Below are 22,275 nucleotides of genomic sequence, written 5' to 3' on the forward strand. Positions count from 1 at the left end.
AATTAAGTTCGCCATGGGAGGGTCTCTGCTGGGGCTCGCCCGGAGGTGGCAACCATTCGTCGACTTGCTCGCAGAGAACTAATCGTCAGCAGAAAGCGGGGGAGGTAGGGTGGGAGGGGGATCGGTTAGCGTAGGTTAGGGAGGTAAGTAATGGCAAGACCTGTGGGAGAGGGAGGTGGAATTTGCACCATGTTTATATTTTTCTTGTTATGTTTATTGTTGATTTTGTTGTTGTTGAAATGCCAAAGAAATACCTCAATAAAACATTTATTGAAAAAACAAAGATTAATTGGGTTTCTTTATGCCAGATTAATTGTGAATCAAGATTGAGAGATTTTTGACAGCTAGGATCTGGGGCAAAGGCGGGTATGTAGAGTTAACAGGCAGATCCCCCATGGTCCAACTGAATAGTGGATAAGGCCCCATGGGGCGAACTGGCCTATTCCAGTTCCTCCCTAGGTTTGGACTTTTCCAGCGATATGCCGACAGTGGTGAAGAGAGGCGGGACATGTGCTGAAATAAGGCAACTACTAGAGCTTCAGTGAATTAGGTGATCAATGAGTGATGTAAACAGTGAAGTGTTATCCATGGCTCAGCCATGTAAACAGCACACTGTTTTAACAGTGTATGATGTGAATGATGCACCAATATAATCAGTGCAATGATGTAAGCAGTCATATAAACAGCACAGTGATGTAAACAGTGATATCATGTAAATGGTGCAATGGAGTAAACATGGGAAGACTTGAACTTGCAATTTCCAAGAACCTGCACTTGCATATGTAAATAGATAGGATTCCAGAACACAGTTTTCTGCTATGAAGGGGTTTAACAATGTAAATTGACAGCCTGTCAAATTTACAGCCAGCACATTTATCTGTACATATTTCTCATCGCCCCACTGACCTCCATTGACACCCCGTCCAGCAATACTTATAGTTTAAATTTCTTATTCTTGACATTCAAATCCCTCCAACCTCCCTAACTCTGGAGCCTGGTCAAGGCACCCGAGAACTGTGCACTCAATATGGCTTTTGCTCATTTTCGATTTATTTTGCTCTACTATTAGCAGCCAAGCCTCCAGCTGCCAAAGCCCTAAAGTGCTGGAATTCCCTTCCTGAGTCCTTTACCCTTTCTGACATTCCCTTCTGCTTTCCTTAAACATGACTCGTTGACCAAGGGCATGGTTTTCCAGTTCTTCCCACCAGCAGGATCGTCTAGTCCTGTCGAAGGTGACCCCCCCCCCCCCCCCCCCCCCCCCCCCCCCCCGGCTGGTTTCCCGGCAACGCGACAGATGAACCATGCAAAACAGTGTAGATATCAGCGGGACTGGAAGTTCCCACCGGTAGTCAATGGTGAACCACCTCATATACACAAGTGGTACGTGCAAGCATTGAGCCGTATGTCAGATCAATTGGGTTCGTCCTGAACTGTTTCCTCTCTGCCTCCCGCATTATTTGATTGGATCTGTTTTTTAAGCCCCATGTCAAGTCCCTAACCCAAAGAGACAGAACCCTATTTAAAAGATCAAAGTCATGCACTGATGGGGCTGATTTAGCACAGTGGGCTAAACAGCTGGCTTGTAATGCCGAACAAGGCCAGTGTGGGTTCAATTCCCGTACCGGCCTCCCCGAACAGGTGCCGGAATGTGGCAACTAGGGGCTTTTCACAGTAAATTAATTGAAGCCCATGTGTGACAATAAGCGATTATTATTATAATTATATCTTTGGAACACAACATTTTCACTCCAAATCTAAATTGGGAGTTCTCATCCACTCTCAGACCCACCAGCAAAACCTAAAAGTATTGGGGCCTGTGAGATTTCTGAGTCAGCTACTGGTCCTTTCATTATAGGGTTGGACAGATCACTGCGTCTACACTTTTGTACATGTGAGTACAAGGTAGTCAGGGATAGTTGAGCACAGGGACACTCCACTATCTCCCTGAACTCTTTGCGGAGTGGGGAATCTAACATGATGCTTGCTGGAGCCAAATTGAGGTGAAGACATTTTTAGATTTGTCCAAGTTTGTCTCCCTAGCTCACTCTCACACAGCTCATGGAAGTGAAGGTACATTTTTACTGTGACAAGTGAAATTTCAATTGAGAAGAAACTCACAACCTTTGAACAACACTATCCTCTACTTACTGCACCTGACTTTTGCTCATCTCTGTTAGAGAGCTAACTAAAGGTGACCCATGTTCCCCTGTGTCCCCAGCCTCCATTTCTGAGGCCTACATAAAGTTGGATCTCAGGTCCCATTGGATGCCAGCGAAATGTTCTCCAGTTGTCTTATTGAACGGCATTAGTGCTGCGGGTACAGCGCTCCTGCTGTCAACACAGGTATCTGCTGGGGGAAAAGCATCATCATAAGAGTGGCATTGCCCAACAACAAGTGCCTCTGCCCTCCTATCCAAAGAGCAGATTGGCAGAGAATCAGGAAAAATAATCTCAACAGCAACCACTATAAATTTAAAACAGGAAATTGCATTTTCTGCTCACACTAACATTTCTTTCTACGAAGTTAACAACAGAAACAATTCAATCCCCCCTCCCCCTCCCCCGACCGCCCACCAATATCACTCCGCATGGACTGAGAAACAAACTTAAAAACAGGAAAAAAAGAGAAAGTTGAAAGGTGCCTAGCTGGCGAAGGTTAGATTTTAAACGATATGTATATGCCTCACTTAAGAGTGAGTAGTACTTTCCACCAAAATCATTCGAACGTGGAATTCACCTTTCCATGGTTGTGGCCCTGAGTATGAGGTAAATTGCTCTTTAACTCATTTTAAAAGAGGTCTTCTCAACTTGGTGTGGTAACTTATTTGCCAGCTTTTTAACTTGTACAGTAATGCCATCGTTCGGCTCACCAGTGATAGTGCCTTGCTGCTAAAGTTATTGGATTCTGTTTAATGGTCTAAAACCTAACAGAACTATGTGAAGATTGTGAAGATTTGTGTTGCAAGGTGAAAGTATGATACACTTTCCTTTGCAGCGCCTCAGAGGTGGAATAGGTATGCAGTTAATTGCTTTTGGCTGCTCCAGGAATGGAGTCTGCCCAAATATTCTCCAAATTAACGTCAAAAAGACTTGCAAACATTTCTTAGATTGTGGCAAGTAGGAAGGTGCCTTCATGAGAAAAGAAGACTGAGTCACAGCAATGTAGCAACTTTCACAATCTGAGTACATCCCCAAAAGGCTCTACAAGGAATGAAGTACTTGTGAAGTGAAGTAAGAAGTCTTACAAAACCAAGTTAAAGTCAGGTTGAAGTGTAGTCACTGTTGTCGGATAGGAACCACAGCCGGTAATTTGCACTTGTAGCCAAGCCTTACAAACTGCAATGTGATAATGACCAGATAATCTGTTTAGTGATGTTGATCGAAGAATGAACAACACTCGAGCTCCCTGCTGTTCTTCCTCAAATAATGTCAGGGGATCGTTAACATCCGCATGGGAGGTTCAATATCTCATCCGAACGGAAGCGCCTCCCACAGTGCAGCACTGAAGTGGGGCCAGGTGGAATATGTTTTCTTGTCTCTGGAGGGGCCCTTTAATCCACAGGTCATGATCTCACCAAACTCGCCTGTTGGGGGCACTTGAGTCCTCCCCTCCCACCAACGCATACTGGCAGGGCATCCCTGGACCCAATCCCCATCATGGGCACAATGCCAGCTTAGAACCTTGGCACAGCCATCCTGGCACCATGGCAGTGCCCTTGTGAGTCTGGCAGTGCCAGACTGGCACCTGGGTGGCACTGCCAGATTGTCCAGGTGGCACTGCCAGTGTGCCAGAGGAGGCCTCTCCCGAGATCTACCAGCCACGTCTCGCTCCGATTCTAGTGGGACACGGCTGGTAGTACACACCCACAGCGTCTGATTCAGAGGCAAGGGTGGGGCACACTGAGCCACAATGAATAGCGTAATGCATCATGTTTGCAGCATTAATGGCCGAACAGCTTTGAGTTTTAAATAACTCAATGATGTACCCAAAGCAGAAGGTGTGGGGTTGGAGTAGGGAGATGAGGCCTTATGGGTGCGGGTGGAGGCGGGTTGCTGTAAGGGGTTCTTAGCCACGATGAAGATTTTGAGGCAATTACTGCAGCACTTTAAGTTGAGGGCAGGCTCGAGGGAGATGCCAATAAGAGGGAACCATGGATTTGAGCCAGGGAGAATGGATGCAAAGATCCGGAAGGGGGGGCGGCGGCGGGGGGCGGGGGGGGGGGGGGATGAAGGAGATGAAGGATTTGTTTTTGGTGGGGCAGTTCGCAAGCTTGGAGGAGTTTGGGGTGAAGCTTGGGCTCCAGTGTGAGGAGGGATTCAGATACATGCAGGTGCGGAACTTCACGAACCTTCCGGTGGCACCGTCCTCTTCTTTGCTGGAGGAGGTGCTGTCAGTGATGGGGCTTGAGGGTGGGGTCATTTCAGAGATTTATGGTAGGATCATGATGAGGATAAGGTGCCATTTAAGGGATTAAGACCAAGTGGGAGGAGGAGCTGGGGATGGCATTGTGGGAGGGATTGTGGTGTGAGGTGGCTGCGGAGGGTTAATGCCTCAACCTTGTGCGCGAGGCTCGGGTTGATTCCATTAAAAGTGATGCACAGGGCGCACGTAACGGAGGCGAGGATGAGCCGGTGGATGATGTGGTGGCGGATAGCTGTGAACTGTGTGGGAGGGGCCCAGCCAATCATGTTCATATGTTCTGGTCCTGCCCGAAGTTGGAAATTTGGGGGGTCATTTTTTAGCACCGTGGCAGAGGTCCTACACGTAGATTTGGAGCCTGATCCCGTGGAGGCCATTTTTGAGGTGTCAGACCTGCGGGAGTTGCAAACGGGTGTAGGGACAGATGTTTTAGCCTTCTCCTCGTTGGTCACTCGCAGGCAGAAACTCTTGGGGCGAAGTCAGCTCCTTTCCCCTGTGCCTCGGCATGGCTGCGGGATCTAACAGAGTTCCTTTATTTGGAGAAGGTGAAATTTGCTCTGAGGGGGGCAGATGAGGAGTTCTACAAGAGATGGAGTGTGTTTATCTTACACTTTGGGGATCTGGTTGCCATCGAGGGGTTGGTGGGTGCAGTTTGTGGGGGGGGGGGGGGGGTGCAGGGTTTGTGTTGGGTTTGTGTTTTTTCTTTGTAAAAATGTAAAAATAATGAAAATTTGAATGAAGATATTAAAAAAAAGATATACCCAAAGCTCACAATGCATGCGCAGCAGATTACCAAATCGACATGGGGCAGGGCTGCTTCACTTCTTTCCCTATTCATTTTCCCTCTTTCACTGACTGAAGACTATGTTTGGCACCATGGGAAATACACAGGGCTTTGCAGTCCAGCCTACACCTGTGAAATCTAAGTTTGAAAGAAAGGCAAAGCTGCAAAAAAATAACTCGCAAGCTATCCTCTAAATTACTGTGTGGTGAATCTATTCCAAATACCTTTATCTGTACATTCAAATACTGAACATGAATCTGATCCCAGCCTTAATGTGCAAGCTACAAATATCTGCACCGAACTCTATTATCACATTTTGAGCTCTTGCTACGTGATACCAGTTCTAACCCACTTTATGCCTATATACTTACTGGTTTCAAAGCCCAAAACACCTGCAATTAAACACATGGATTTGTACAAAGCTAAAATTTGATTTGCCTCCAAAGACAGTCACTGACCCCACTACCCTCTTTGGCAAAACCAGTAGCCAAAAAGTATTAACAAGATCTTGCGATTCTCCTGCTCAGTACCTCAAGAGCAGACCTGCTGCCATGTTGAACACGCTTTAGGGTCTGGAAAGGACCCATTGATGGCCTAATTAATAGGCAAAGTGGAAATTGATACTCGATTCATCTCATTTTCTGTCCTATCCTTCTCAGTCTTGATGATGCACTACTTAGTCCTTCACCCAGATCTATTCCAAAACGCAATAAAAGAGAACGGCTATCTGCCTTCATTTTCCCTGTTTGGCCTGGTAGGGAATCCATTAGATATGCCACTCAGTTCAAGCAATGTGAGGACCTTGTGATTGGAGGTCTTAAGCAAGGCCTCACAAGATTGTGGGTGTGTTTTAGTGTGTTGATCGCTAAAGGCTTCATTCATAAAACACTACATAGTGATGCAGTTGTGGGATGTTCCTTTGTTCATTGCATAAAATAAGGAAGGTTCCTTTCTAGGACTTGCTGCTAACTGACCGACATTGGGCTGAAACCCCTGTAAAGTCTTAACTTAATTGGTACTTTTAGCGTTTGCCGTAACTGGGGGACAGAATCAAATCATTGGCATCCCCAATATTAAATTAAAGATAGGCGTCAGGCGATACTGAAGTGTAAAAAGTCGTAAAAAGGAATAACAAGGTGTTACTCCGGTTTTCTGAAACAATGTTCAGGTCTGTAAGTCCGCAAACATTTACAGGAAACAGATCACATATTTCTTTTTCTTTTGTTTCTTGAAAGAGATGGGTTGACTTTCAGCTGACCTACATATGTTGCTTTTCAAAGTTCTGCAAAAAAAAACCCAGAGGATAGGTACAAAAAGAATCACACACCAGCCACGCTCCGCGTATCTCTTGCAATTATTTAAGAGGAACATCTCGGTTTCGATGCTGCAAAGAAAATATGTTTTCTTTTGAAAAGGCCACAACTCACGACAGTAAAACCGCCACCCACGTTCTTTGGTCGCTAGTTGGCCGCATCTATCTGTCTTCCAACATCCTTCAGTCGGACCTCTGTGGGGAGGGCTAGGGGGCGCAGCTGACTAAGACAGTCACATCTATCCCTGTCCCCCTTCTTTGTCTGAGGGCTGCTTAAGGTTCAAAGGTTATCAAAGGGACGCTGTGCTTCCTCAGAGACAAAGGTAGAAGCGAGGTGAAAAGTCACTCGTTGATCCTTCATTTCTCATTCCTTTGACTGATCAAGTGTAAGATGGTGGGTGATTGATAATCAGTCGGTCTGATTGTCTAAGTAAAATTCCCTCATTTCAACTTTGTTGAGTCTATTTCTATTTTGAAATAAGCCAGAAAACTGGAAAAGTGACAGATGTTTCAACAAAAATGATCAAAATGGACTAACAAGTTTGTCAAAATATTCCAGCCAACTCAATAAGACAGTCCAGCAAACTCACCAAAATACGCTAACAACCTCATCTTGCTCTTCCTGCTATCTCACTGAAAGGCCAGCAGCAAACTCTCTAAAATACACCCCCTGGGAGGCATGGCGGTGCAGTGGTTAGCACTGCTGCCTCACAGCATCAAGGATCCAGGGCTGATCCCGGCCCCGGGTAACTGTCTGTGTGGAGTTTCCACATTCTCCCCGTGCCTATGTGGGTCTCACGCCCATAACCCAAAAATGTGCAGGTTAGGTGGATTGACCACACTAAATTGACCCTTAATTGGAAAATAATAATTGGGATCTCTAAATTTATTTGAAAAATAAATAAAATACATCCCGGAATTCACTAAAATACTCTAATGCCTCTGTTGCAATAGCTCAGTAGACAGCTCACTTGCCGCTAAGCCTGATGTTTATGGGATGAAATCCTACCTCCACTGACGGAGTATAAAAGTCTAGGCTGACACTCCAGGGCAGTAACTGAGGGAGTCCAATCTTTGGGTGCGATGTAAGCTCCCATCTGCCGCTTTGGTGGACGTAACAGATCTTTCTTTTTAACAAACATTTTATTAAGGCATTTATGATATTATAACAACAAAAGATACAAACACAAATGTAAACATAATCAGTACATAACACCCCCCCAACCAACAATCATACTCCGCCAACATAGCTTATACACACAATTCCCAAGTCCCTCCATCTCCTCTCTCTGAGCCCATCTAAACTAAACTAGACTAACTCCCCCTACCCCCATCATTCCCTACCCACCCCCCCCCCTTATTGTATCTGCTAACAGTTTTGTTTTCCCCGAAGAATAAACTGCTGGCACCTCCGGACGAACCCTAACATTGATCCTCTTAGGGCGAACTTAATTTTCTAAAGACTGAGAAACCCAGCCATGTCACTAACCCATACTGATTTTGGGGGCTCTGAGTCCTTCCACGATAATAGGATCTCTCTCCAGGCTACAAAGGAGGCAAAGGCCAAAACGTCAGCCTCTCTCGCCCCCTGGACTCCCGGATCATCCGACACTCCAAATATCACCACCTCTGTGTTAAGTAATGGGTGAAGAGACACTGCAATTAGTTGTCTCATTTATGTTAAGTATCCATTAATTGACACTAATATGTAAAGGGGCTTCAGGTGGCCTCTGTCAGGTGATGTATAGTGAGAGATTTGTGCAAAGACTGTTGGAAGGAAATAAATGTGTGTTTGTGAAAAAGGAATAGAACTTTAGACTCTTCATATCACAGCAACTAAAACATCTAACAATTGGTAGCAGAGGATGGTTGCTGTGTAAATGTGAAGGGTTGAAAGATACAACTTTTCCAGATCAAACCAAGGTGAGATTGAGAAAAAAAAAGGGATATAAGGCTGAACCGAGGATAAAGATGGCTGGATATGACTATCCTCCCTTATTTTCTGAAAGGGAATCGTACGACCAATGGAGAAGTGCAGTAGTTATGTAGACTAAGGTAACTGCTTTGGGAAAGAGAAAACAAGGTATGGCATTGGCTCTTTCTTTAACATATGGCAGTAAAATCCGAAACAAAGTGCTTTCTGAGCTGGAATTGGAAGAGTTAGACTCAGAAGAAGGTCTGGAGACTTTATTACATTATATGGATAAGATTTATAAGAAAGATGACTTGTTAAGTGCGTATGAAGTGTGGTCGGATTTTGATAAGTTCCGGAAAATGGAGGATATCTCCATGGAAGACTATATAATGGAATTTGGCAGACTATATAAAAGACTGCAGAAACACAACCTGGAATTTCCACAGGTGTTGGCCTTTAAATTACTTGAATGTGCTAGAGTGAGCAACATGGATAGGCTCCTGGTTTTGACAGGAATTCAGTTTACTGATAAGGATACCTTATTCGAACAGATGACAAAAGCTTTACAAAAGTTTCTGGGGAAACATTTGATTCCGATGGCTCTGATGACCCAAATAGGTCAGCCTGCAATAAAGCTGAATATGGAAGATACATTACTAACAGGATGGCAAAATCGTATGGCTACGAACAGGGCTCAAGACTTTAGAAGGAGACCGAGACAAGGAAATTATGAAGAGAGAAACCCAGTTAGAACCTACAACAGGAAGATGAACCCCAGAAATGCATGGGGCATGATAAATCGATGTTTTTGATGTGACTCTCAATACCATTATGCTTTCAACTGTCCAACTCGTTATGATCGAGTGTTTGAAGCGACACATGACACGGAAGAGTCAGAAGAGGAAAAAGATAGTGACCAGAAAGAAGACATTGTCCTATGGACAAGCAGTTTTACGCCGGTAATGAGGGTGTTGGTTGCAGAATCCTTCAACTGTGCTGTATTGGACAGTGGCTGCACATCTACTGTGTGTGGAATTGACTGGTTAAAATGTTACCTGGACTCTTTGAATGCTGAAAATCGTAACAAGGTTAAGGAATTTGAAAGTTCCACAAGTTTCAGGATTGGGGATGATAATACTCTGAAGTCGCTGAAAAGATTGGTGATCCCTTGCAATATTGCCGGAGTGAATCATTTCATTAGCACGGTTGTTGTATCAAGTGAGATACCTTTGCTTCTGAGCAGACCGTCGATGAAGAAAGCACACATGAAACTGGATATGGAACAGGATAAGGCAACAGTTTTTGGAAAGACGGTGGATTTACAATTTACACAGTCGGGACACTATTGTATTCCATTACTGACAAATAATATTTCAAGTAGAGTGGTTAAGGATGTGTTAATGGCAGTTGAAAATTGGACTTTAGCTGATAAAAAGCTTGTGGTATTAAAACTGCATAGGCAATTTGCACATCCGTCTCCTCGGAGGCTGAAATATTTATTAAAGGATGCAGGGGTAAGGGATGACGACTATACTAAACTGATAGAACAGGTTAGTGACCGCTGTGAAGTTTGTAGGAAGTACAGAAGGACAACAGCATGACCGATAGTAACCCTACCTTTGGCCAGGGATTTTAACAACATTGTGGCCATGGACCTTAAGATCTGGGATAAAGCAAATATTATATTTATTTTGCATTTTGTAGATTTAGCAACCAGATTTAGTCAATCAACGATTGTACGAAGTAAAGAAAAGAGAGTAATTCTGGATCAAATCGTGGAAAAATGGATAAGGACGGGAATGGGTCCACCGGCAAAATTCCTTACGGACAATGGGGGAGAATTTGCTAATGATGAGTTTAGGGCTATGTGTGAAAACATGAATATCAGAGTTATGAATACGGCTGCAGAAAGCCCATTTAGTAATGTTGTCTGTGAAAGAAATCATGCTGTCATCGATGACATGCTTCGGAAAATTTTGCCAGATCGACCAAATTGCAGGCTAAATTCAGCTTTAGCAGGGGCAGTACATGCAAAGAATTCATTGCAAATGGTTGAGGGCTAAAGTCCTTATTAATTAGTGTTTGGTAGAAATCCTAAAATTCCGTCCATTTTGGATGACCAGCCTCCAGCTTGGTTAGGGGACTACAATTAGCTCTGGTTTTGCTGAACATTTAAATGCATTACATAGCAGTAGAAACGTTTTTTTGGAAGCAGAAGTCTCTGAAAGAATTCGCAGAGCTTTAAGACATAACGTACGGCCATCAGATGCCGTTTATCAGCAAGGAGGCATGGTATGCTATAAGAGAGACAATTCTAATGAATGGAAAGGCCCAGGGAAGATCATAGGCATAGATGGCAAAACAATTATTTTGCAACATGGTAATGAAACTGTTAGGGTACATTCATCAAGGATAATGGGTACAGATTACAAATTTTCAAATTTAGACAGTAGACAGACATGACGAGGAACCAGAGTTATCTGGTACGCATGTGTTACAGAACTATGAGGACCAATCAACTGATATAGACAGGGTTTCTGTGGAGGAACACAACACTTCTGATGAATTAGAGCAGACTATTTTTCCGAAAGGGCATCTGCCAAAAGATAGTACAAAAGTGACATACTTGCCTGAAGGGTCTAGTCAATGGAAGGATGCAACTGTTATTAGTAGAGCAGGGAAGGCCACTGGAAAGTATAAACATTGGTTGAATGTACAGCATTCAGGGGAAGGAGTCAAGACAATGGATTGGGAAAACAAAGTTCAAAAATGGAGGGCACAGAAGCGCAGTGCCAGTTCAGATAGTACATCGGATAGTGAACATCTCCGCAGGAAAAGGTCGAGAACTATTGAAAGGACATCCCACAGCAGAAGAGAAAGATCAAGCAGTAGCAGTACAGAACGAGATACCAGCGGGAGAGGGGACGTAGTTTATCAAGATCTCGGAACATGAGTAAGACTACAAATACTAATAGGAGTAGAAGCCCACATGAACGTGAGGTTTTGGTGGCTTCAAATAAATTAGATGAAAAAGTTATCAAAGAAGCTAAAGAGCAAGAATTGCATAGTTGGAGTGAATTTGGGGTATACACGGAAGTACCGGAAGGGGACAAAGAGCTCTATCCCACAGATGGATTTGCACGGAAAAGGTTCTTCCGGATGGAACTTATAAGGGAAAGGCCAGGCTTGTGGCAAGGGGATTTGAAGAAAACTTAGAAGATCAGGATTTAAGGGTAGATTCACCTACAGCAGGAAAGGTTATTTTAAAGATCTTCTTGGCTCTATTAGCCACAAAGGCATGGGAATGCAAATCTATAGATATAAAAGCTGCCTTTTTGCAGGGGCATCAGCTCCAGAGAGACATTTTTCTCCGTCCTCCTAAAGAAGCAGCTAACACAGAAGGGGTACTCTGGAAGTTGAACAAATGTGTATATGGATAAAATGCTGCATCTCGAGTCTGGTATTTTTCGGTCAGGTCAGTTTTGTTAAAGTTAGGCTGTTGCCAGTTGAAAGCAGATCCTGCAATGTTTTACTGGCACTATAAAGGAAATCTTTCTGGCATTTTTATGATGCATGTCGATGATTTTTTTGTGGGGTGGGACTAGTGATTTTGAAGCTATTGTAATCTCTGGTTTGAGGAAAGAATTCAGGGTTGGAAGTCAGGCTTCCGGTGCATTTAAATATATTGGACTGGAAATTGGACAGACTAAGTTAGGGGCAACTTTACGTCAGCAATCTTATTTGGAAAGCATCAGCCGAATAGCAATTAGTCGTGGCTGAGTTTCACAAAAAGACGCAATGGTTTCAAAGATAGAAAAAGAGCAACTGCAAAGTTTAATTGGGCAACTGAACTGGTTAGATAGACAGACTAGACCGGACGTGAGTTTTGATGTCTTAGAGTTGAGTACAAAAATGAATGATCCCAAAGTGGAAAACATAATAAGAGCAAATAAAGCGTTGGCCAAACTAAAAATGCAGGAGTGTGTTTTGAAGTTCCCGGTTTTAGGTGACCTTATGCACTTGAAACTCATAGTTTATAGTGATGCGTCCTACGCAAATTTATGTGATGGGGTTTCAAGCGCAGGAGGTTTTATAATTCCTTTTGGGGAACAATGGTAAATGTTGCCCGCTTGTGTGGGAAACAAAGAAAATAAGGAGAGTGGTAAAAAGCACTTTGGCTGCTGAGGCGTTAAGCCTTGTAGAGGTGGTGGATATGGCCTTTTATATAAGTATGATATTGACAGAAATTTTGGGATTAGGGGATTTGGGTAATATATCTATTGACTGTCACATTGACAATAAATTCCTGTGGGAAAATGTGCACTCTACAAAAAGTGTCAATGAAAAGAGGTTACGGATATGCATCGCAAGTTTGAAGCAGATGTTGGACAGAGGGGAAATAACAAAAATTAAATGGGTCGGCAGGAGCTATCAACTGTCAAACTGTTTTATGAAAAGAGGGGTGAGTTCACAGAAACTTTTGGATATTGTTAATGAAGGGCGCTTGTTTCTGTGACTGTTTTTTTTTTCTTTCTCGTCCAAAAGAAAAAAGGGGGGAAATCATGTGTGTGTTTTTGAGTTTCTTATAATTTTGTTTTCACCTAATTATTTTGTTTTCTCCAAGGAAGGGGAGACTGTTAAGTAATGGGTTCAGAGACATTGCAATTAGTTGTCTCATTTATGTTAAGTATCCATTAATTGACACTGCTATGGAAAGGGGCTTCAGGTGGCCTCTGTCAGGTGATGCATAGTGAGAGATTTGTGCAAAGGCTGTTGGAAGGAAATAAATGTGTGTTTGCGAAAAAGGAACAGAACTTTAGACTCTTCATATCACAGCAACTAAAACGTCTAACACTCTGGACTCGGCGCCAGCCTAATTTTTAGCACTATGGACTTGACATCGGCACATCCCTGCCAGAAACCCCTAAACTTCAGACATGCCCAAAACATGTGGGCCCTCCTGCACACCTCACACGCCTGTCCTCCACCCCGAAAAACCTATTCATCCGGGCCACTGTCATGTGTGCCCGGTGAACCACCTTGAATTGTATCAGGCTGCGCCTGGCACATGATGAGGACGTATTGACTCTACTCAGGGCATCCTCCCACAAACCCGCCTCTAGCTCCTTACCCAGCTCATCTTCCCACTTGTGCTTTACCTCCCCTATCTGGGTTCCCTCACACTCTATGAGTTTTTAATAAATTTCCAAGACCTTCCCCTCCCCCACTCCCGTTTGACGTAACAGATCTTTTGACTCTATTTTAAGGAAACCTCTGGTGCCCTGACAATATTTATCCCTCAACGAGCAACATTACATTAGATTAGCTGGTCATTATTAGACTGTTGTTTGTAGGAGCTTGCTTTGCACAAATTGGCTTCCGCATGTCCTACATTATTTCAAAAGTAATTTGATGGCTGTAAAGTACTTTGCAATGTCCGATGGCTGTGAAAGGCACCATAGAGGTGGTTAGCACTGCTGCCTCATACCGCCAGGGACCCGGGTTCGATTCCAGCCTTGGGTTACTGCCTGTGTGGACTTTGCACATTCTCCCCATGCCTCCGGTGCAGGTTAGGTGGGGTTATGGGAATAGGTCGGGAGTGGGCTGAGGTAGGGTTGGTGCACACTCGCTGGGCCAAATGACCTCCTTCTGCACTGTGGGGACTTTATGAATATAATTCTATGGATACAAATGTAAGTCTTCCTTTCTTAGGAATGGCGGCACGGTAGCACAGTGGTTGGCACTGTCGCATCACAGCACCAGGGTCCCAGGTTCGATTCCTACTTGGGCCATGGTCTGTGCGGAGACTGCCCGTTCTCCCCACGTCTGCTCCGGTTTCCTCCCACAGGTCCTGAAAGACATGCTTGTTAGGCGAATTGGACATTCTGAATTCTCCCCCTGTGTACCCGAACAGGTGGAATGTGGCGGCTAGGGGAATTTCGCAGTAACTTCATTGCAGTGTTAATGTAAGCCTACCTGTGACACGAATAAAGGTTACTATTATTATTAGTAGTAGTAAACCTGTAAATATTCCAACAAAATCACCAAAATGCACCATCACAACCTATCATTATTTTACCAACCCAGCTAAACTTTATTACCAAATTACCAAAACCCACCAGCAAATTAAATAAGACAGATTACCCAAGAGTTCCTTAAACAAAAAAACCCACAATAAACAAATCAAAACATGAGTGATCTTAAATTACTCTCATTTTACTCTGATCTATAATAAAAGCATTTACTGTGTAAATGTGTACCAAACTGGGCCAAGGTATCTGTTGGAATAATTGTTCTCAGAAGTCAATATCATGGAGGAAAGGACGGAAGTGTTAGATATTTAGGCTGAAACATTGTTGGGAGAGTACAGCAGGAACCCAACTCCGATCACTGATCCGGAGGTCAGCTACCAACCCAGCTGGAGATTGCGCAACACCTCATGACAGCAGTGATGTGTCTATCAGCACATATGTTGCAGAAGTTGCGAACGTTTAATTACTCTGATACATCACAGGATAGTTCATTAATTTGGTGATGTCCCCGCTGACATCTGAACAAACACACCAACATGAGGAGAAAACCTTGATTGGGTTTATTTATTGTGTGCATGATACTGAGGCTTGGCGTCTTTCTCGACCTGATGCCTTCATTGGTAAAAGGTAGAGAGGGTTCCTGGGTTAGTGGTATCAGACCGCACTTGCTTTTTCACCAAGTTTAAACTTAGTTGTTTTAGTACATCTTCATGTTAAGTGTCAATTATCAAAACAAAAACAAACACAAAAAACAATTTCAATGCATACTTCAGCTTGAAACTGGGTAAGATGAATAATCCAGAAATATTGATCTCTCCAGTACAATGTCCATTTGCAATTTTTTCACTGAACTGCTGAACTGAGTTGGTCAATACTGGAAACTAAACAAGGTGCAACCATCAAGCTGCTTAGCTGAACAGCTACCCAAATGCTCCCATGTAGGTCAAGGACAAGCTGGTCCCTTTAGGTTACCACTGTATAATGGCCCCATATTAATGACTTATGAACATAGAACATCGAAAATTACAGCGCAGTACAGGCCTTTCGGCCCTCGATGTTGCACTGACCTGTGAAACCAATCTAAATCCCATCTACACTATTCCATTATCATCCATATGTTTACCCAATGACCATTTGAATGTCCTTAGTGTTGACGAGTCCACTACTGTTGCAGGCAGGGCATTCTACGCCCCTACTACTCTCTGAGTAAAGAACCTACCTCTGACATCTGTCCTATATCTATCTCCCCTCAATTTAAAGCTATGCCCCCTCGTGCTAGACATCACCATCCGAGGAAAAAGGCTCTCACTGTCCACCCTATCCAATCCTCTGATCATCATGTATGCCTCGATTAAGTCACTTCTTAACCTTCTTCTCTCTAACGAAAACAGCCTCAAGTCCCTCAGCCTTTCCTCATAAGATCTTCCCTCCATACCAGGCAACATTCTTTTCTCGATGATTATAAATCCTGTCTCTTATAATTCTTTCCAAGACTATGCCCACAACAGAAATAAGGCTCACTGGTCTATAGTTATCGGGATTGTCTCTACTCTCCTTCTTGAACAAGGAGACAACATTTGCTATCCTCCGGTCTTCTGGCACTATTCCTGTAGACAATGATGACATAAAGTTCAAAGCCAAAGGCTCAGCAATCTCCTCCCTAGCTTCCTAGAGAATCCTAGGATAAATCCCATCCGGCCCAGGGGACTTATCTATTTTCACACTTTCCAGAATTGCTAACACCTCCTCCTTATGAACCTCAATCCCGTCTAGTCGAGTAGCCTGTATCTCAGTATTCTCCTCGACAACATTGTCTTTTTCCTGTGTGAATACTGGCGAAAAATATTCATTTAGCGCCTCTCCTATCTCCTCGGACTCCACGCACAACTTCCCACTACTGTCCTTGACTGGCCCTACTCTTACACTAGTCATTCTTTTATTCCTGACATACCTATAGAAAGCTTTAGGGTTTTCCTTGATCCTACCTGCCAAGGACTTCTCATGTCCCCTCCTGGCTCTTTGTAGCTCTCTCTTTAGGTCCTTCCTAGCTAACTTGTAGCTCTCAAGCGCCCTAACTCAACCTTCACGTCTCATCTTTACATAAGCCTCCTTCTACTTCTTGACAAGTGATTCAACTACTTTAGTAAACCACGGTTCCCTCGCTCAACCACTTCCTCCTTGCCTGACAGGTACATACTTATCAAGGACACGCAGTAGCTATTCCTTGAACAAGCTCCACATTTCAATTGTACCCATCCCCTGCAGTTTCTTTCCCCATCCTATGCATCCTAAGTTTTGCCTAATCACATCATAATTGCCTTTCCCCCAGCTATAACTCTTGCCCTGCGGTATATACCTATCCCTTTCCATTGCTAAAGTAAACGTAATCGAATTGTGGTCACTATCACTAAAGTGTTCACCTATCTCCAAATCTAACACCTGGCCTGGTTCATTACCCAATCCAAAGTGGCCTCGCCTCTTGTTGGCCTATCTACATACTGTGTCAGGAAACTCTCCTGCACACATTGGACAAAAACTGACCCATCTAAAGTACTCAAATTATAGCGTTTCCAGTCAGTATTTGGAAAGTTAAAGTCCCCCATAACAACTACCCTGTTATTTTCGCTCCTATCCAGAATCATCTTTGCTATCCTTTCCTCTACATTTCTGGAACTTTTCGGAGGCCTATAGAAAACTTCCTGTTTCTAACCTCAGCCCATACTACCTCAGTAGACGACAGCCTTGTGGATAGCACAATTGCTTCACAGCTCCAGGGTCCCAGGTTCGATTCTGGCTTGGGTCACTGTCTGTGCGGAGTCTGCACATCCTCCCCGTGTGTGCGTGGGTTTCCTCCGGGTGCTCCGGTTTCCTCCCACAGTCCAAAGATGTGTGGGTTAGGTGGATTGGCCATGATAAATTGCCCTTAGTGTCCAAAATTGCCCTTAGTGTTGGCTGGGGTTACTGGGTTATGGGGATAGGGTGGCGGTGTTGACCTTGGGTAGGGTGCTCTTTCCAAGAGCCGGTGCAGACTCGATGGGCCGAATGGCCTCCTTCTGCACTGTAAATTCTATGATAATCTATGAGTTCTCATCAAACGTCCATTCTGCCACCGTAATACTGTCTTTGACTAACAATGCCACACCTCCCCCTCTTTTATCACCTTCCCTGAGCTTACTGAAACATCTAAACCCCGGAACCTGCAACAACCATTCCTGTTCCTGCTCTATCCATGTCTCCGAAATGGTCACAACATCGAAGTCCCAGGTACCAACCCATGCTGCAAGTTCACCCACCTTATTCCGGATGCTCCTGGCGTTGAAGTAGACACACTTCAAACCACCTTCCTGCCTGCCTGTACCCTCCTGTGACCTTGAAACCTTACTCATGACCTCACTACTCTCAACCTCCTGTACACTGGAGCTACAATTCAGGTTCCCATGTATGGGCAGCACGGTAGCGCAGTGGTTAGCATTGCTGCCTCACGGCACTGAAGTCTCACGTTCGATCCCAGCCCTGTGTCACTGTCCGTATGGAGTTTGTACATTCTCCCCGTATTTGCATGGGTTTCACCCCCACAACCCAAAGATGTGCAGGGTAGGTGGATTGGCCATGCTTTATTGCCCCTTAATTGGAAAAAATGAATTGGGTACTCTAAATTTATAAATTATGACTTATGCATAATAGAAGGAATGCGGGAAGGTCCTGCAGACATGCAAAAAATCAAAACACAAAATGCTCAAAATACGCTGGAGGTCAGTTAACATATGTGAAGAAAAAATGTGCTTCATTAGAAGGGATAGCTGAAACTTAAGCAGGGATTAGAATAAGATTGGACCTTTTCAAAGAAAGACAGAAGGGAAAAATAAAACTACATTCAAATGTCTTCTGTGTGTCAACTATCATTGGTCCATCCAATAGGAAATGGCCAATATGCTCTTCATGAATATTTGCTGTGATCCAAACTAATTCAGAGGCAGGATATCGGGTGGTGCAATAGGCTAGGTGGGGCATTAGATTGGATGTGGCAATTGAGAGGATGGAGCAGGGTGGGGCAATCGATGTGGTCTAGGCGTGAGTTTAGAAATATTCTTTGACGCTGATGCAAAGTCTTTGAAAACCTTACAAGTGCCTCATATCTCAGTGTTAATCAGAAGCATAAACAAGCTTTTCCTTTCAAATTTGACGTTTTAATGTCCTTTTGCCATTTTTCAAATGACCAGTCATCTTACTGCTGAACTGAATTGAACAAAGAACAAAGAAGAACAAAGTACAATACAGCACAGGAACAGGCCCTTCGGCCCTCCAAGCCTGTACTGGTCATGATACCATCCTTGACCAAAAGCCTCAGCGCTTCCTAGTGCCGTATCCATCTATACCCAACTTATTCATGTCCTTGTCGAGATGCAAAGAAATTGTTCAATTCCGGAAACTAAACAAGACACAGCCAATGTTGGCTCCATACTGTTCATCTGCACAGCTACCCGATTGCTCTCATGCAGGTCGAGTGCAAGTTGGTCCCTTTAAGTGCCCAGCCAGCTGTGTTAAAGCATTTAAATGCACCATCTCTTAAATTAAAAATAAATTAAAAGTGCCAATGGTTGGGTATAGTGTTGAGTTGTGAGTCATGACCATGAAGCTAGGACTCCATTGCATTTCAAGGAAATTACATGAGAAAAATATCATATGCAAAAATGCATGAAAGATTTTGGGCTTTGTCTTTCTTTGAGTAATTCACATTGGCCAACAAGAAGGGTGCACTGTTGCTCTGAATATGATTTGAATTAATCACGGGACACAAAATACCCAGCATTAAAAAAAATGCTTACATATATTTTTGTTATCATTGCAGTAAAGGGTCACAGGATGAAAACCGCAGGCCTACCTTTCGTATCGCAACAGATAAAGGCGAGTTTTATGAGGTTTTCTGTTTTGTACCAGAGCAGTACTAGTCCAAACCCCATTCAGGAAAAGGCTCGTGTTTTCTCTATTTTATCTCTTTGCACTATCCAGCTGGCTGTGTTTTGCGAAAATCGGTCTTGCTTTAAGTCATGAACACCTGTCTTGTCAAAAACAACACACACACACACACAAAAGTGACTCATGTATTCCAATGGGCCGAATTTTATTTTCAGAATCATTTTTTGAAATAATGCAGATCTAGGCCCGTAGACCCTGTGAGTGTGCAGGATTAAGGGAGCCAGCAAAAATGTTGGTGCTTTAAGTTGATTAAGTAAGTTGGCATATTAGAGAGAAATAAATTACTTTATCTGGCGCGTGGTCCAGAGCAAGGAAATATAACCTAAACATTAGATCCAGCTCATTCAGGAAGCCGAGTGGAAGTATTGAACTGTCTCCCCAAAATCTGGGAGTCAATTGTAAATTTCAAACCTGAGGTTGATAGATTTGTTGTTGGCAAGAGTATTAAAAGATCACAGAACAAAGATAGGCAGAGCGAGTCGAGGTGCAGATCAACCATCATCAAACTGAATGGAGAAACTGCTTCTAGGGTCTGAATGCTGTACTTCCGTTCCTCTGTTGTTTCTAGGTGAAAAGCAGGCTGCCAATCCATATCACCCACTTTACATGATCACAAATAGTCAAAACATACAACAGAATGTTTAAAGGGAAGACCTGGGACGGGATTTTGAGCCCACATTAGCCATCAGCGAGGATGGCGGTGTTGGTGTAAAATATGTCGAGAATCTGAAAACGCGATCTCGCTCTCCCCAGTGGCGTAACGAGAATCCTGACGCAGAAGGTGGGAACCTTGCTTAAGTACATTTTGATATCCCGAACGAGCCCTCCCACCAGGACCTCACCCTTCACTGATAATTCATCGGGCGCCGCGCGATTTACAACAGTTATCGAAAAGCGAGAACCTGGTGGCGTCACCTCCGAAAGGGATTTCGGAGGTCAGCTCTCAGGTCGCCATCACTCCCCAAGGTGTCAGTCACATAGGGAACAGCAAAGAGGATGCGGGAGACCCAGATAAATTCAACTCAGGTCCAGTGCGCCGGTCGGGGGGGGGTTCAGTATTATCATCTCGGGCCATGGGGTCGCTCACAAGCCTTTGCGGCCCTTCATGTTTGTGTGTCTCTAGGTTTAAAGGGGTTTGCAGGCAGCGCTTCCCATATCCCCCTTTGCTGGGTTTGCGGTGATATAACCGCTGAGAGAGTGCCCTTCCAGTGTGACAGTTGCGAAAGTGGGTGGGAGGAGGTGAAGCCATCGGGTCAACACTGGAGGGCAACTGTGAGGTTCATGATAAGATCCCATGAGATGCCAGGCTGCATGGGCCAAGTGAGGGGGTTCTGGGGGCAGCACGTGGTGCATGGTTAGCACTGGAACTGCGGCGCTAAGGACCCGGGTTCGAATCCTGGCCCTGGGTCACTGTACGTGTGGAGTTTGCACATTCTCCCCATGTCTGCGTGGGTTTCACCCCCACAACCCAAAGATGTGCATGTTAGGTGGATTGGCCACGCTAAATTGCCCCTTAATTGGGAAGAAAATAATTGGGTACTCTAAATTTATTTTTAAAAAGTGAGGGGTTCTGGCAAAGTGTTTTCCAGCTTCATGAGGCCTGGAAACCCTCGGTGGCGGGGTTGGGGAGGAGTGGGGGGGGGGGGGAAATGCGGGTACCATCTAAGGATGAAGTTGTCATGCTAATTTCAGTCTTCACATGCATCAGGTGTGCCTCGTCTGCCACAAGCAGAAGCCAGTTGTCCAATCAGGTCCCTGAATGCTCCTTGACGAGGCAATTGTGCCAGATTAGTCAGCATTACAATGCTTGAGTGTGCCACATGGTTGGCACCCAATTGTTAACCCTTTGGTAGCCAAGTAGCGGCGGGCGGTTAGCGACACTGGGGCCCAGCGCGGCTTAAGACCAGATTCAGGCCCGCCTGCATTGGCTGCCAGCAGCCGAAGCTGGAGCCAGGCCAGCGCCCGGCCGACAGTCAGGACGCAGCCTCGGGCTGGAGTAGAAGATTAGAACGAAGTCTTAACAGAGACTGTAAAGGTTCTCCAGTGTGGTCGGTAGTGGCAGTTCCTACAGACACAAATCTATGGAATCACCTGCCTTGCACAGAATTCTGAAGCCACCCGAAGGATTTATGAAATCAAAGGATGGAATGAGAAGAAGCCTTTAGCTATTTGTGTCAGAAATGTCAAAGGTAAGCACTTTAAGGTCACTGTTTCTGATCAGGTATTATGAGATCTCCTGCCAAGACCTGCAACATTGGTTTTCAAGCGGTCAGATGAGCTGAACGAAGATTTTAACCCTTTCGCTGTCTAGTCAGAGTGCGTATCCCAAAGCATCCATTTATTCAGAGGTTAGCAGAGATGTATGATGAACCTCTAGCTTTGATGCGTGCCAATCACAGCTCTCAAACCAGCATGCTGACCACACAGGAAATTTGGGACCTTTAGCCTTTGTCAGGTCTTATTGTTGACGGTGGATCTATTGGCAACATGATGAACCTTGAATGTAGGTAAAGTCACCATGGCCTTTGGCCGCTTTCTCCCTGTGAGGGGGAGAGCTGACTGGTGATGATTTAACCTGAGGATCACCACACCTCAGGCGAGGGGCAATGTTGAGAAGGCGGGGCCTTCATGAATAACCGAATAACCTCAGCCGGGACAGGAATTGAACCCGTGCTGCTGGTCTTGCTCGACAGCATGAACCAGCTGTCTAGCCAAGTGAGTTAAACCAGCCCCTGACTTTACCTTTATTGGCACCTTGATGAATGTCGGTTGGGCACACCTGGAAAATACAGCACAATCAGGAAGCCAAGCCCCTAAGCATTGACCTTTAAGGTT

General features: G+C 44.5%; 1 pseudogene; it reads left to right on the top strand.

Moving 5' to 3' along the window:
- The first annotated feature begins 735 nt into the window (after positions 1–735).
- Positions 736–21,951, top strand: LOC140407640 (threonylcarbamoyl-AMP synthase-like; annotated as a pseudogene).
- Positions 21,952–22,275: the final 324 nt, after the last annotated feature.

Source organism: Scyliorhinus torazame, chromosome 2 (genome assembly GCF_047496885.1).
Source record: "Scyliorhinus torazame isolate Kashiwa2021f chromosome 2, sScyTor2.1, whole genome shotgun sequence".
Taxonomy (NCBI): Eukaryota; Metazoa; Chordata; class Chondrichthyes; order Carcharhiniformes; family Scyliorhinidae; genus Scyliorhinus; species Scyliorhinus torazame.